At 31.7% G+C, this 15,205-nt stretch overlaps 1 long non-coding RNA gene across 1 annotated transcript; it reads left to right on the plus strand.

Moving 5' to 3' along the window:
* Nucleotides 1–1,793: 1,793 nt before the first annotated feature.
* On the plus strand, nt 1,794–12,065 carry LOC139513093 (uncharacterized). The gene is made up of 3 exons (XR_011662387.1): nt 1,794–2,096; nt 8,384–8,467; nt 11,786–12,065. It is a non-coding gene; the product is annotated as an uncharacterized lncRNA (long non-coding RNA).
* Nucleotides 12,066–15,205: the final 3,140 nt, after the last annotated feature.

A 15,205-nucleotide genomic window follows, 5' to 3' on the forward strand; every position in this document is an offset into this window, starting at 1 on the left:
CTGTCGGTAGTTAACATACAATATAGTGTTCCTATATACCGTCTATCAACAGTATTTGTCTATACCTACTGTCGGAAGGTAACATACAATATAGTGCACCTATATACCGTCTATCAACAGTATTTGTCTATACCTACCGTCGGTGGTTAACATACAATATAGTGCTCCTATATACCGTCTATCAGCAGTATTTGTCTATACCTACCGTCGGTGGTTAACATACAATATAGTGCTCCTATATACCGTCTATCACCAGTATTTGTCTATACCTACTGTCGGTAGTTAACATTCAATATAGTGCTCCTATATACCGTCTATCACCAGTATTTGTCTATACCTACCGTCGGTGATTATCATACGATATAGTGCTATTACATATACCGTCTATCAAGAGTTTTAGTCTTTACCTACTGTTGGTAGTTATCACACAATTTAGTGCTCCTATATACCTTCTATCAACAGTATTTGTCTATACCTACTGTCGGTAGTTAACATACAATATAGTGCTCCTACATGTGTATATACCGTCTATCAACAGTATTTGTCTATACCTACCGTCGGTGGTTAACATACAATATAGTGCTCCTATATACCGTCTATCAAGAGTTTTAGTCTATACCTACTGTTGGTAGTTAACATACAATATAGTGCTCCTATATACCGTCTATCAAGAGTTTTAGTTTATACCTACTGTTGGTAGTTAACATACAATATAGAGCTCCTAGATACCGTCTATCAACAGTATTTGTCTATACCTACCGTCGGTGGTTAACATGCAACATAGTCCTCCTATATACTGTCTATCAACAGTATTTGTTTATACCTACCGTTGGTGGTTAACATGCCATACAGTACTCCTATATATCGTCTATCAACCGTATTTGTCTGTACCTACCGTCGGTGGTTAACATGCCATACAGTACTCCTATATACCGTCTATCAACAGTATTTGTTTATACCTACCATCGGTGGTTAACAAGCATTACAGTACTCCTATATACCGTCTATCAATACTATTTTTCTCTACCTACCGTCGGTGGTTAACATATAATACAGTGCACCTCTATACCGTCTATTATCAGTATTTTTCTAAACCTACCATCTGTGGTTAACATGCAATATAGTGCTCCTATATACCGTCTATCAACACTATGTTTCTAACCTGTTTCTATACCCACCGTCGGTGGTTAACATGCAATACAGTGCACCTATATACCGTATATCAACAGTATTTGTCTATACCTATCGTCGGTGGTTAACATGCAATATAGTCCTCCTATATACTGTCTATCAACAGTATTTAGTCTATACCTACCGTCGGTGGTTAACATGACATATAGTACTCCTATATACCGTATATCAACAGTACCTGTTTATACCTACCATTGGTGGTTAACAAGCAATACAGTACTCCTATATACCCTATATCAAAAGTATTTGTCTATACCTACCGTCGGTGGTTAACGTAAAATATAGTGCTATCTATTAAAATTATGTGTCTATACATACTGTCGGTGGTTAACATACAATAAAGTGCTCCTATAAACCGTCTATCAACAGTTTTCATTTATACCTACCGTCGATGGTCAATATAACGTATTATATAGTCCGTATATAGTGCTCATATATACCGTCTGTCAAAAGTATCTGAATTTACCTACCGTCGGTGGTTAACATACAATATAGTGCTCCTATATACCGTCTATTAACAGTATTTCTTTATACCTACCGTCGGTGGTTAACGTAAAATATAGTGCTCCTTTATCACCCCATCCAAAAACTATTTGCTTTATCAATAAGAAAGTTATTAGTGTTATTTGTCTTCTAGAAATAGTAACAACGTATACTGTATGTACGGTATAGTATGGTACAGTATGCTATTAGCTTATTACAACAGACTAAGTAAACAGGTGATTTGTTCCGGAACTAGGCCAGCATCCCTTTCCTGAGCTGCTTCGAATATTTCTACAAAAATAAATAATTTCTACGGCCATTACAGCATGTCGGATCAGCAAGAGTCAAGAGTAGATGAACAACAAAATCGGGACAGACTGGTAATGACGATGAAGATGGAAGAAGGCCAAAGAGTAATGGGTGTAAATGATATATTTTTTGTTTTAGCTGCACTCGTAGACAGTCCTATACATGCTATAGATAATAAAATTAGAAAATGTGAGGCGTTCCAGAAACAAAAATAAAATACTAGACTTACCAGACTGAGATGTTAGTCTGTTTCCCGGCCGTTATTGAAATTGTTGACAATATTTGTTAATATATGTATATTCCGAATACCGTAGTCCAGTCAATCTAAGATTTATCCTCAAACTAATTGCAACAGAAAATGTTTTAGTTATAATCTATAGCATTATGCCCTTTTTATATACACAGAAAAAAGTCCCATTAAATCTAACTTCACTTGAGGCAGGAACATGTTATATAATATGTTATATATACTAGATATACTGTTCCCAGCTTGAGAAAAACTCAAAATCAGCATTTTTAATTTCCTATGGAAATTAACATTAGAAGGGGAGATAACTCTTGCAAAAATAAGTCTTTTTTTGGTCAGATTTTGGTTGTTTTTCTTGAAATTTATGTAAAGTATGAAACTTAAATGGGGTTATAGGTTTGTATTTGACTAAATTATATAATCTTCTGCTCATGAAATGTACAAAACCTAAGTGTTATGGGTAGTTTTATTTTTTCCATGCATTTTTCATTTAAAAAATTGCAAATTTGAAGCTTTGTGACAATTTAGAAAAAGTAATGTGAAAATTTGGTATTGTTTACATCTGTATATTATATTTTTTCAGCAACTTACTTATCTAAAGAAACTTTAAACCACAAAAAAGAAGAATACATGCTTAATTATTTTGATTAAATTTGAGATTCTTTACCTTGTCACGTTGAAAAATTCAAAAAAGGGTCAACCAATGAATTATGAAATTAAGTTTATAGCTTGATAAAAGATATAAAACACCTTTAGAGTTGTTTGTTATACTCTAAAGACAGCTAAAAAATCAAGAATCAATACATTCTGATGAATAGAAGCAGTAAAGTAATAACTTTCTATCAATTTTTATTCAAATTTCTGCCTTTTTTGCGAGAGTTATCTACTTTTTCAATGCAAATCTCCATAGGAATTTTAAATAGTGATTTTTTTAGTCTTCCTCAAGTTAGATTTGATGGGACTTATTTCTGTGTATATTTGGGGTATAATGCAAAAGATTAAAACTTAAAAATCTTCTGTTGCAATTACTTTAGGGTTAGGGTCAAATTTATGCTAGATTGACTGGACTAGAAGGCATACTGAATGTTTTACGGAAGGGACCAACTTATACTGGTCCAAATACAAAAGTCGTTGGACAAAAGTGAGTTCCCACTAAAAAATTGTCCTATCATTTCAACTAAAATCAATAATTTTCAATAAATTATTACCGAGCAACTGTATGAGCGATTTTTATACAGTTTTCAATATAAATTTATAAAGGGGCATAACTCAAGAACAGTTTAAGTGAAACCAACCAATGACAAACTTGATTTGTGTTTCTGGTTATATATTCAGCATAGTGTATGGAGTTTCATGAAATTTGGAGGAGACAAACTATAGTTAGAAAGCAGAAACTAAAAGATCAGAAATTTATGTTAAAAACAGGGGCACAACTCCTGAAGCCATCCAATTTTTAACTTGATCTGTGCTTTGTTGTAATAAGTATTGTGTATAATTTCCATACCCTACTTTTGATTAAACTAAATTTAAAGTTGAAAACAAAAACAGAAAAAAAAATGTTGCCTAGTTTTAATCCATCAACAAACCTGGCTGCTGCTGTTAAAATTATAGAACATGGGATTGAATGAAGTTTTTGGATCATATGATCTACTGGGATTTTAGCAAAAAATAATTTTAAATCCAAATCGCACAGCATCATGATAAAATATGCTGTGGACCCATTGAATGATAACAAGAATGTGTCCAAAGTACACGGATTCCCCACTCGCACTATCATTTTCCATGTTCAATGGAATGTTAATTTGGGTAAAAAATCTAATTTGGCATTAAAGTTAGAAACAATTAAGTTTTCTTTTATAGTCAAATATATGAAATAAGGAGAAAAATTAAGAAAATGAGTATATAGTTGCTCTGCATCAGGGTATAATATCAGGATATACACAAACTGTATAGAAATAGGAAGATGTGGTGTGAGTGCCAACGAGACAACTCTCCATCCAAATAACCATTTATAAAAGAAAACAATTATAGTTCAATGTACTGCCTTCAACACAGTGCCTTGCTTGACACCGAACAACAAGCTCTAAAGGGCCCCCAAATTACTAGTGTAAAACCATTGAACCGGGAAAACTAACAGTCTAATATCCCTATTTCACAAGTGTTTCAAGGCAAAATGTGTTTTTGAGATTCTATTCGGTCAGAATATGTCTTTTTTGAAATATTTCAGGGAAAATAGAAATAGGAAGATGTGGTGTGAGTGTCAATGAGACAACTCTCCATCCAAATAACAATTTAAAAAAAAGTAAACCATTATAGGCCAATGAACATCCTTCAAAACAGAGCCTTGGCTCACACCAAACAACAAACCCAGTGTCTCGCCTACTTTTGCTGTAAACGGCAGGCTCCACAAAAATGAGGGAAAAAAATCAATAAAAATATTCCTCTTGATACTATCTTATGATTGTAAGAAGCTTCTGTCCAAGTTTGGTAAAAATCTATGATAGTTAATGAATCTAATAAATGTTTTTAAAAAACTTTAAATGCAGACTGTATGTAATGTTAACTGGAAGAAAATCTAAGTCCATTTAAAAGTATAATACAGAAAAAATGGAGTCATCTTTTTACAAAATTTACTTCTGGATACTATATATCTTATGATCATAAATAAGCTTCTGTCCAAGTTTGGTACAAACCCAGGATAGTTTAAGAAAGTCATTTAAAAAATTTCAAAAACTTTAACCACAGAGTGAATGTAATGTTTTCCCGCAGAAAAAATAAGTCCATTTAAAAGTAAAATACAGAAAAAATGGATTTATTTTTTCACAAAATTTACTTCTGGATACTATCTTATGATCATAAACAAGCTTCTGTCCAAGTTTGGTACAAACCCAGGATAGTTTAAGAAAGTTATAAAAATTCTAAAAACTTTAACCACAGAGTGAATGTTATGTTTCCCCGCAGAAAAAAACAAAGTCCATTTATAAGTAAAATAAGCAAAAAATGGAATTTTATTTTCACAAAATTTACTTCTGGATACTATCTTATGACCATAAACAAGCTTCTGTCCAAGTTTGGTAGAAATCCAGTATAGTTTAAAAAAGTTATTAAAATTTCAAAAACTTTAACCACAGAGTGAATATTCCTGGACACCGACGACACCCGACGACGACAGAATTTAGGATCGCTTAGTCTCGCTTTTTCTACTAAAGTCGAAGGCTCGAGACGACAAAAAGGAGAAACATTAGAAACACATGTAAATTACATAAACAAACGGCAACTACTGTACATCAGATTCCTGACTTAGGACAGGTGCAAACATTTGCAGCGGGATTAATAGTTTTAATGGTATGAAAAGTATGAAATTGCAAAAAATAAGAGCACATATAAAAAGTCCACTATTGTTTGTCCCCTAGTTTTACATTACATGTATTATTCTTTGTTACCGGTAAACTTTTCTTTCAAAATCTCCTCTTATTACAATGTAGTCCCTAAATAAAAAAATCCATGTGGATTTTTGATGGATTCCAGGTGGGTTTTTTTTACAGGGAATCCGTTTGAGGTCCCCCTTTACGCCTAGAAACTTTCTTACATGGGTTCCAGACATATTCAAGTAGGAATAGAGCCAAAATATGCGCCTATATTGGAAGGAAAAAATCTGTTCTATAACAGGGAAATATAGCACTTGAAAATATTCAACCTAAAGAGGCGGAAAATATTTCCACTTGAAAAGGAAAAAATATTTGTGCCTATAAAGATGGAAATTATTTCTGCATGATAAAGGTTAACATTTTGAGTTTAAGGCTTTTATCCATTCAGGGGTTAAAAAATTTTGTTACAGCAAACTAGCCCAGGACTTATTGGCAGCAGGATTTTACTAGCCCTGTTGGAAGAACTGCTAGTCCATCAAAACTGACCTGCTAGCTCTAGTATGCCTTAAAAATCAAGAGTTTGCTGCATAACACAAAGTGGGTGTCCTTTGTTTTGAAGGAGACATTATACACTGTATTTAATAATTTTTGTTGATCTGTTGTTTATTCTTTTGGTGCTTAACCTCACTTAGTTATTCCAACATTCAAAGCAGACTTTTTATTGGCGTGCGTGGGGCAACTAACGGCAATATTCACAGAGCATTGTCTGTTTTTGCAACAGCAACAGCCAACCTTGCCAGGGGAATCATTGTGTCCCAGTTCTGTCAACTTTTCCGGAATTGAATGCATGATTTTTTGGCCAAATTGTAAAGATCAAAGAGAGAAAATATTAGATCAAAGGAAAATGCCGCCAAATAAGCGTGAACATGTGCGAGTCTTGCGCTAAAGACTTGGCAGCCCTGCTGTCCTGGACACTATTAATTTTTTCCGCGGCTTTTCCCCGTCGTATTTAGCATTTTTGGGGGATGAATTTTCAGCTTCGTTACTCCCTTCATCTACCGTTTTTCGTTTTGAAACTGACGAAGTTCCTGGGGTTCCCGTACTAAAATATTAAAGAAATATTTTGTTGCATGGTTTCGTGCTCAAGAGCTGTGCAACAAGACAGGTCAATACCAATCAATACATCATACCCCCAAAAACTGTTAATTGAAAATCTCGGCACGATAAGCAATGTACAATACACTAAGCCATGGTATGAGAAATCGATATCTAAAGTACAAGAATTGCAATCAACACATGATACCAGGCCACCCAGACATGCCAGAGTTATTTGTTCTATTTTTAAAATATGTACAACAGGACCTGTACAAACCAGTTCAAATTCTTGGAATCCCGGATGACTTAATTGAATCGAATTGCCTAACATAGAATAGTGATGAAGGGATTTTTCACTTTCTATTTTGGAAACGTCAAGATTTTTTTGTTACTAGTCCGTCGGGCATATCGGATTACACATTTTATGGCTAATATCTCAAAAACTATAATAACTACCCTGAAAATTTAAGAAAAATATTTTGAGTTGCCCCAGAGATATTGTTCAACAGGAAAATATCAATTCTAGTCAATTAAAATTGGAATTTAATACAGTTGGTCATGCTGCCACATACTATTGCAAACTCACAATCTGAATGTTGACAGGCTTTTAATTGAAATGTTGAAATTGTAAATTATTTACTAACTTATTCAGCAACTTGGTTCCCCCTCTCATTGTTTTGAAAACCATAGCTGTTTATCCACCAATGTCTTTTCTAAATATATCATATAAACTCCACCTATATTTCTTTTTCAGTGATTGAAGTCTGATCCAGTTTTAAATGGTGTAACATCAACCTCACTTTTATTACTTGTTTTCTGAAGGCTGATCAAGTATAGATATCAGCCTCATGCAACTATATTGTTAGTTTGGACATGTTTGATGAATGCTAATCCAGGTTTTAATGGTCGTATTTCAACTTTACTTATATTCTTATTTTGCGAAAGGCTTATCCAGGTTGAAATTGTGGTTCATCATCCTCTCCTTTATAATATATTACTTGTTTTATGTAGGCTGATCCAGTTAAAAACTGTAGCTTATCAACCTAGTATATGCCTGTTTTATAAACGGTATATCAATTATAAAATGGGAAATTACATGTATCAGCCTTATCTATGTTTCAGGTTTCAAGACTGATACTGTATAAAATGGAGGTTTATCATTCCTTCCTATATTGCTTGTATTGTAGATATATATATGTAGTCTGAAATAGCTGCTTATCAACCTCACTTAAGCATGTTTAGTTTCTTGTTTTTTTTTATTGATCTAGTATTAAATAGAAGTTTTTCAATGTCAACTATATTGCTAGTTTTATGAAGGCTGATCCAATGGAAACTAATGGTTGATCAAATTTATAGCTAGTTTTATAATGGTTGATCCTGTAGAAAATTGTGGTTAATCATTTTTACCTACATGTATATTGTTGGTTTAATGAACAATCCTTCAGAGACCTCACCTTATTTCTATACACAGTTTATAAAGCAATCATTCCCAAAATAAATATCGTAGATGGTATATTAACTTTAAGGTATAAAACCGTCAGGGTTATACCACTTTTTTCATTACCCTACAATTTGAAGACCTTTTTATAAAAGGACTTTTCACTTCAAATAAAAAACTACTTATTTAAACTTTCAGGATATTAGTTTTACTGTACTCGCATGTAGTATAAACATATATTATATTTTGCAGATAACATGCTGGATTGAAAATGAGGACTTGTTTGGTGTAAGAATTTACCAAGGAAAATAAAGAATTCTCCAGTCATTGCAAAAGGTTAATTTACAGCTGTAGTTTTTTTTTAAATCTTGTTAAAAAAAATGGTTTCATAAAAAATGAATGAATTTACACTGTATGGATAAAGGTGTTTGCTAGCCTGTGTGTCTTTCAAAACACTCTACATATATACATATCACTACTTTGTATATCTATACCAACACTATATATTGAACACCATTCTGTATATCACCAATCTGTAAACTTATCAACATTTTGAAAACTAATCACCACACTGTATAATTTCATATCTATATCTATATCTATCACCACTATGTTTATTTATCTCAACTCTCTCTATCATAACTATGTATGTCTTTCAACAATTGTAAATTTATCTCAACTCTATATCTATTACCAATATGTAAACCTATCCCCATTTTGTTTATTTATCTCAACTCTCTATATTTTCACCACTATGTCTCTATATATATCACCACTATGTTTATATATCCCCATTTTGTATATTTAGCTCAACTCTCCATATCCATCACCAATATATATATATTTTACCACTTTGTATATTTATCTCCACCCTATATCTATCACCACTATGTTTATATATATCCCCATTTTGTATTTTTATCTCAACTCTCTATATCTATCACCACTATGTCTCTATATCTATCACCCCTATGCTTATGTATCCCCATTTTGTATATTTATCTCAAGTCTATATCTATCCCCATTTTGTTTATTTATCTCAAATCTTATATCTATCCCCATTTTATTTATTTATGTCAACTCTTTATCTAACACCACTATGTATATCTATCACCACTTGTTTATTTATCTAATCTCTATATCTATCACCACTTTGTTTATTAATCTCAACTCTATATATGCACCACTATGTTTATATATATCCCCACTTGTATATATAACACCACTTTGTTTATTTATCTCAAGTCTATATCTATCACCACTATGTTTATATATCCCCATTTTGTATATTTAGCTCCAACTCTCTGTATCTATCACCAATATGTATATTTTCACCACTTTGTATTTTTATCTCTGACTCAACCCTATATCTATAACCACTTTGTATATCTGTCCCCGTTTTGTTTATTTATCTCAAGTCTATATCTATCCCCATTTTATTTATTTATCTCAACTCTGTATCTAACACCACTATGTTTATCTATCACCACTGTGTATATTTATCACCACTATGTGTATCTATCACCACTATGTGTATCTATCACAACTTCTAGATTTATCTCAACTCTATATCTATCACCACTATGTTTATATATCCCCATTTTGTATTTTTCTCTCAACTCTCTTTATCTATCACCAATATGTATATCTTTCACCACTTTGTTTATTTATCTAATTTCTTTATATCTATCATCTTTGTTTATTTATCTCAACTCTATATCTATCACCACTATGTATATTTATTTAGACTTGTATATGTATCTCAACTTTATATCTATCACCACTTTGTTTATTTATCTCAACTCTATATATCTATCACCACTATGTATATCTATCACGACTTGTATATGTATCTCAACTTTATATCTGACACCACTATGTATATCTGTCACCACTTTGTTAATTGTTTATTTATCTCACCTCTATATCTATCACTGTCATGGAATTGAAGTTCCTTCATAATACAAGTTCCAAAAGGAAACATTATTCTGGAATATTATTTCCACAGGAATAAATATAACAGTATATGTTCCTAATGGAATAAATGGTATAGAATATTTATAGGTATATCAATCACTCCTCTGTTTATCTATCACCCTTTGTATATCTAAAACCTCTTCTTATTTCTATTAAAATTATGTGTTTCTATCACTACTCTATATATCTACAACCCCACTCTATATTTGTCACTTCTTTGTAAATCTATTACCACTTTGAATATCTATCACCACTATGTATATATATCTGTCCCAGCACTATATAGGTGTCCCTCCTTTTATATCTGTCACCACTTTGTATTTATTTAACATTTAAATTATATTTCACCACCTTGAATATCTATGTATTTGGCAAAACTTTTAGGAATTTTGGATCTCAATGCTCTTCAACTTCGTTCTTTATTTGGCATTTTTTTTTTATTTTATAACTTTTTTGGATTCGAGCATCACTAATGAGTCTTTTGTAGACAAAACAACATCTGTCGTATATATAAAATTTAGTCCTGGTATCTATGATGAATTTATTTATTCACCATTCTGTATACTTGTCACTTCTCTGTATATATACCTATCCCCACAATGTATATCTTTTACCACTTGTATATTTATCTCAACTCTATATCTATCTCCACTTTGTATGTTTATCTCGACTCTATATCTAACACACTATGTATATTGTTCACCAATTGTAAGTTTAGCTCAACTCTATATCTATCTATCACCACTAAGTATGTCTATCCCCATTTTGTTTATTTATCTCAACTCTATATCTATCCCCATTTTGTATATTTATCTCAACTCTATATTTATCTCAACTCTCTATACATGCTATATCTAAACCCATTTTATTAATTTATCTCAAGTCTATATCTATCATCACTTTATATATTAATCACCACTTATACATTAACCTTAACTCTATATCTATCACCACTTTGTTTAGTAATCTCAACTCTATATATGCACCACTATGTTTATATATATCCCCACTTGTATATATAACACCACTTTGTTTATTTATCTCAAGTCCATATCTATCACCACTATGTTTATATATCCCCATTTTGTATATTTATCTCAACTCTCTATATCTATATCACCACTTTGTTTATCTCAAATCCAACCGTATGCATATTGTGTAAAAGTTCGCAAACTGTCCAGACTGTACATGTACAGCCCAAATTATCCTTTGGTCTGGAACATATGTATAAATATCAAATAAAAATCCAGTGGGCTAGCCTTCAGGATAAAAACAAAACACAAATTGTCTTACATAATCAATGTTATTATCTGCACAGCCCTTGAATTAAAAGAGGATTTTTTTTTAAACATTAAGAGATGTTAATCACACTTGAGATTTTTTTATTTTACTGTCAAGCTATAAAAGATGTTTAAGGACTTTAAGTAATATATTAAATTATACTTGGTAAAATATTCTTAAACCAAAAAAGGTATTTTTGGCAACATTCCCAAGCAGGAAGATCAGAGAAAGACACAGCTTCAACTTAAGTTTTGAACACATCATTGGAAAAGTCAGTCATCTAGTGCAGATGTTAACAGATCAGTTCAAACTTATTTCTTTTTCATTTTAACATGAATGCTTATTCTATTAATTGAACTATATTTTGTGCACTTACATGAATCAATGTTATTTTAGGTTCACCAATATATCTTAGTGATCCTTAGTGGTTGCAATACAAGTGTCAAAGATTGAAGGACAAGAATGACTTTAAAGAACAGAGAAGACTTGCACTTAATATTTAGTTTTGCTTTATATTTTATGACTATATGACAGAGTTGTGTAAAATTCATGTAATGTATTGTTCTAATATATCTGTTTTGGTAATTACTCATTTTAAAAATGTTGTAGATGTTTATAATCATTTTCCTTCTTGAGTATCATTGACATTTACTATTTAAAGTTTTAAGTACCGTTACTTTGTTTTGGGTTTTTATTTTATAAGATTAAGATGTTATTCTTGAATACTAGTACCTTGTAGGTATGAACTGTGTTGTTTCTTACTTGATATGTGTAGTATTAATCTTTCCCCCCCAATTGCATTTAACTTTGAAAAAACATAATTTTATCATTTATACCATAACAATATAAATGCCTATCTAAATAAAACTTAGAGAACCTTGGCATAAATAAAAACAAATTTCTAAAAGACATTAGATTATGAAGACTTAAGATGACATCATACATACGAAGAAACTTTGGAAAGTGTCACACCAGTGATTCTTTTTGTATAATTCTGGTATTTAAATACTTTAAATTTCATTTTTTATTGGGGATTTTCTTCATTGTTTAGAGAGTGCATTCATCATTAGATTAATATTCCCCACAATGTGATTTGTATATGTATTTGTTGTAAATACAGAAAAACATACATAATGATTATGATATGCTAATACTTCATTATAACAAATAATTTGACTTTTAATTATGATAAATATTTAAACTGAATTGACTATTTATATGTCATGCCCCTTGATTGTTGCCTTTTGTGTTGAAAAACAAAAAGTATTCAAAGGACCTTGAGTAACCAGACAGAAAGTCAGAGTCACAAATAATTCATTTACAATTATTTAAATGTATAAATTATTGTCTTTTTCTAAGATATATTGCTTATGCATTATTAATTTTCGAAAATAGTAAATTGGTTAATAAATTTGTTTGGTTTATAATAGATTAGAATATATTAAAAAAAATGTCTGTATTAGTCTTCCTATTCAAAAAGAATTCTCTCAAAAATACATTGTGACCTCTTACTCTTTTTTTTTAATTAGTAACTTTTTTGTCTACTTCTTTTATACCATAATATTATGCATGATAAGTATGAATTTTACATGACGCATGTCACATATGTATGGATAATTAGTCCCCTACTGATGAAGTCGAAGTATACTTTAGGTTTGATCTGTCAGTCAGTTGTGGAGAGTTGTCTCATTGGTATTCATACAACATCTTCTTTTTTTTTTATACTAGACTAAGTTCTCAGCTATAACAAGAATATATGTTGCCACCTTAAAACTAAATATGTCATTGACCAATTGTCCATATAGCAGACATGGCAAAACCAGTCAATGCTTCCCTTTCAGCATCTGATATCACTTTTTTAGCTCACCTGGCCTAAAAGGCCATGTGAGCTTTTCTCATCACTTGGCGTCCGTCGTCGTCGACGTCGTCGTCGTCGTCGTCGTCGTCGTCGTCTGTCGTCGTTAACAATTTTTCAAACATCTTCTCCTCTGAAACTACTGAATGGATTTGAATGAAACTTAACATGATTGTTCCTTAGTATATCCTGCACAAAATGTGCGCTTCGATTTTTGATCCGTCAAAAAACATGGCCGCCGTTACTTAAAATAGAACATAGGGGTCAAATGCAGTTTTTGGCTTATATCTCAAAAACGAAAGCATTTAGAGCAAATCTGACATGGGGTAAAAATGTTCATTAGGTCAAGATCTATCAGCCCTGAAATTTTCAGATGAATCAAACAAACCATTGTTGGGTTGCTGCCACTTAATTGGTAATTTTAAGGAAATTTTGCAGTTTTTGGTCATTATCTTGAATATTATTATAGATAAAGATAAACTGTAAACAGCAAAAAAGATCAGCAAAGTAAGATCTACAAATAAGTTAATATGACCAAAATTGTCAATTGACCCCTTAAGGGGTTATTGTCCTTTAATGACAATTTTTCACAATTTGTTCATCATATTTGCTAACTTTAAAAAATCTTCTCCTCTGAAACTACTGAATGGATTTGGTTAAAACTTAGCATGGTTGTTCCTTAGATTATCCTGCACAAAGTGTGTGCTTTGATTTTTGATCCGTCAAAAAACATGGCCGCCGTTACTTAAAATAGAACATAGGGGTCAAATGCAGTTTTTGGCTTATATCTCAAAAACGAAAGCATTAAGAGCAAATCTGACATGGAGTAAAAATGTTCATTAGGTCAATATCTATCAGCCCTGAAATTTTCAGATGAATCAAACATCCAATTGTTGGGTTGCTGCCACTTAATTGGTAATTTTAAGGAAATTTTGCAGTTTTTGGTCATTATCTTGAATATTATTATAGATAAAGATAAACTGTAAACAGCAAAAAAGATCAGCAAAGTAAGATCTACAAATAAGTTAATATGACCAAAATTGTCAATTGACCCCTTAAGGGGTTATTGTCCTTTAATGACAATTTTTCACAATTTGTTCATCATATTTGCTAACTTTAAAAAATCTTCTCCTCTGAAACTACTGAATGGATTTGGTTAAAACTTAGCATGGTTGTTCCTTAGATTATTCTGCACAAAGTGTGTGCTTTGATTTTTGATCCGTCAAAAAACATGGCCGCCGTTACTTAAAATAGAACATAGGGGTCAAATGCAGTTTTTGGCTTATATCTCAAAAACGAAAGCATTAAGAGCAAATCTGACATGTAGTGAAAATGTTCATTAGGTCAATATCTATCAGCCCTGAAATTTTCAGATGAATCAAACATCCAATTGTTGGGTTGCTGCCACTTAATTGGTAATTTTAAGGAAATTTTGCAGTTTTTGGTCATTATCTTGAATATTATTATAGATAAAGATAAACTGTAAACAGCAAAAAAGATCAGCAAAGTAAGATCTACAAATAAGTTAATATGACCAAAATTGTCAATTGACCCCTTAAGGGGTTATTGTCCTTTAATGACAATTTTTCACAATTTGTTCATCATATTTGCTAACTTTAAAAAATCTTCTCCTCTGAAACTACTGAATGGATTTGGTTAAAACTTAGCATGGTTGTTCCTTAGATTATCCTGCACAAAGTGTGTGCTTTGATTTTTGATCCGTCAAAAAACATGGCCGCCGTTACTTAAAATAGAACATAGGGGTCAAATGCAGTTTTTGGCTTATATCTCAAAAACGAAAGCATTAAGAGCAAATCTGACATGGAGTAAAAATGTTCATTAGGTCAATATCTATCAGCCCTGAAATTTTCAGATGAATCAAACATCCAATTGTTGGGTTGCTGCCACTTAATTGGTAATTTTAAGGAAATTTTGCAGTTTTTGGTCATTATCTTGAATAT

The sequence above is a fragment of the Mytilus edulis genome, chromosome 2 (genome assembly GCF_963676685.1).
Source record: "Mytilus edulis chromosome 2, xbMytEdul2.2, whole genome shotgun sequence".
Lineage (NCBI taxonomy): Eukaryota > Metazoa > Mollusca > Bivalvia > Mytilida > Mytilidae > Mytilus > Mytilus edulis.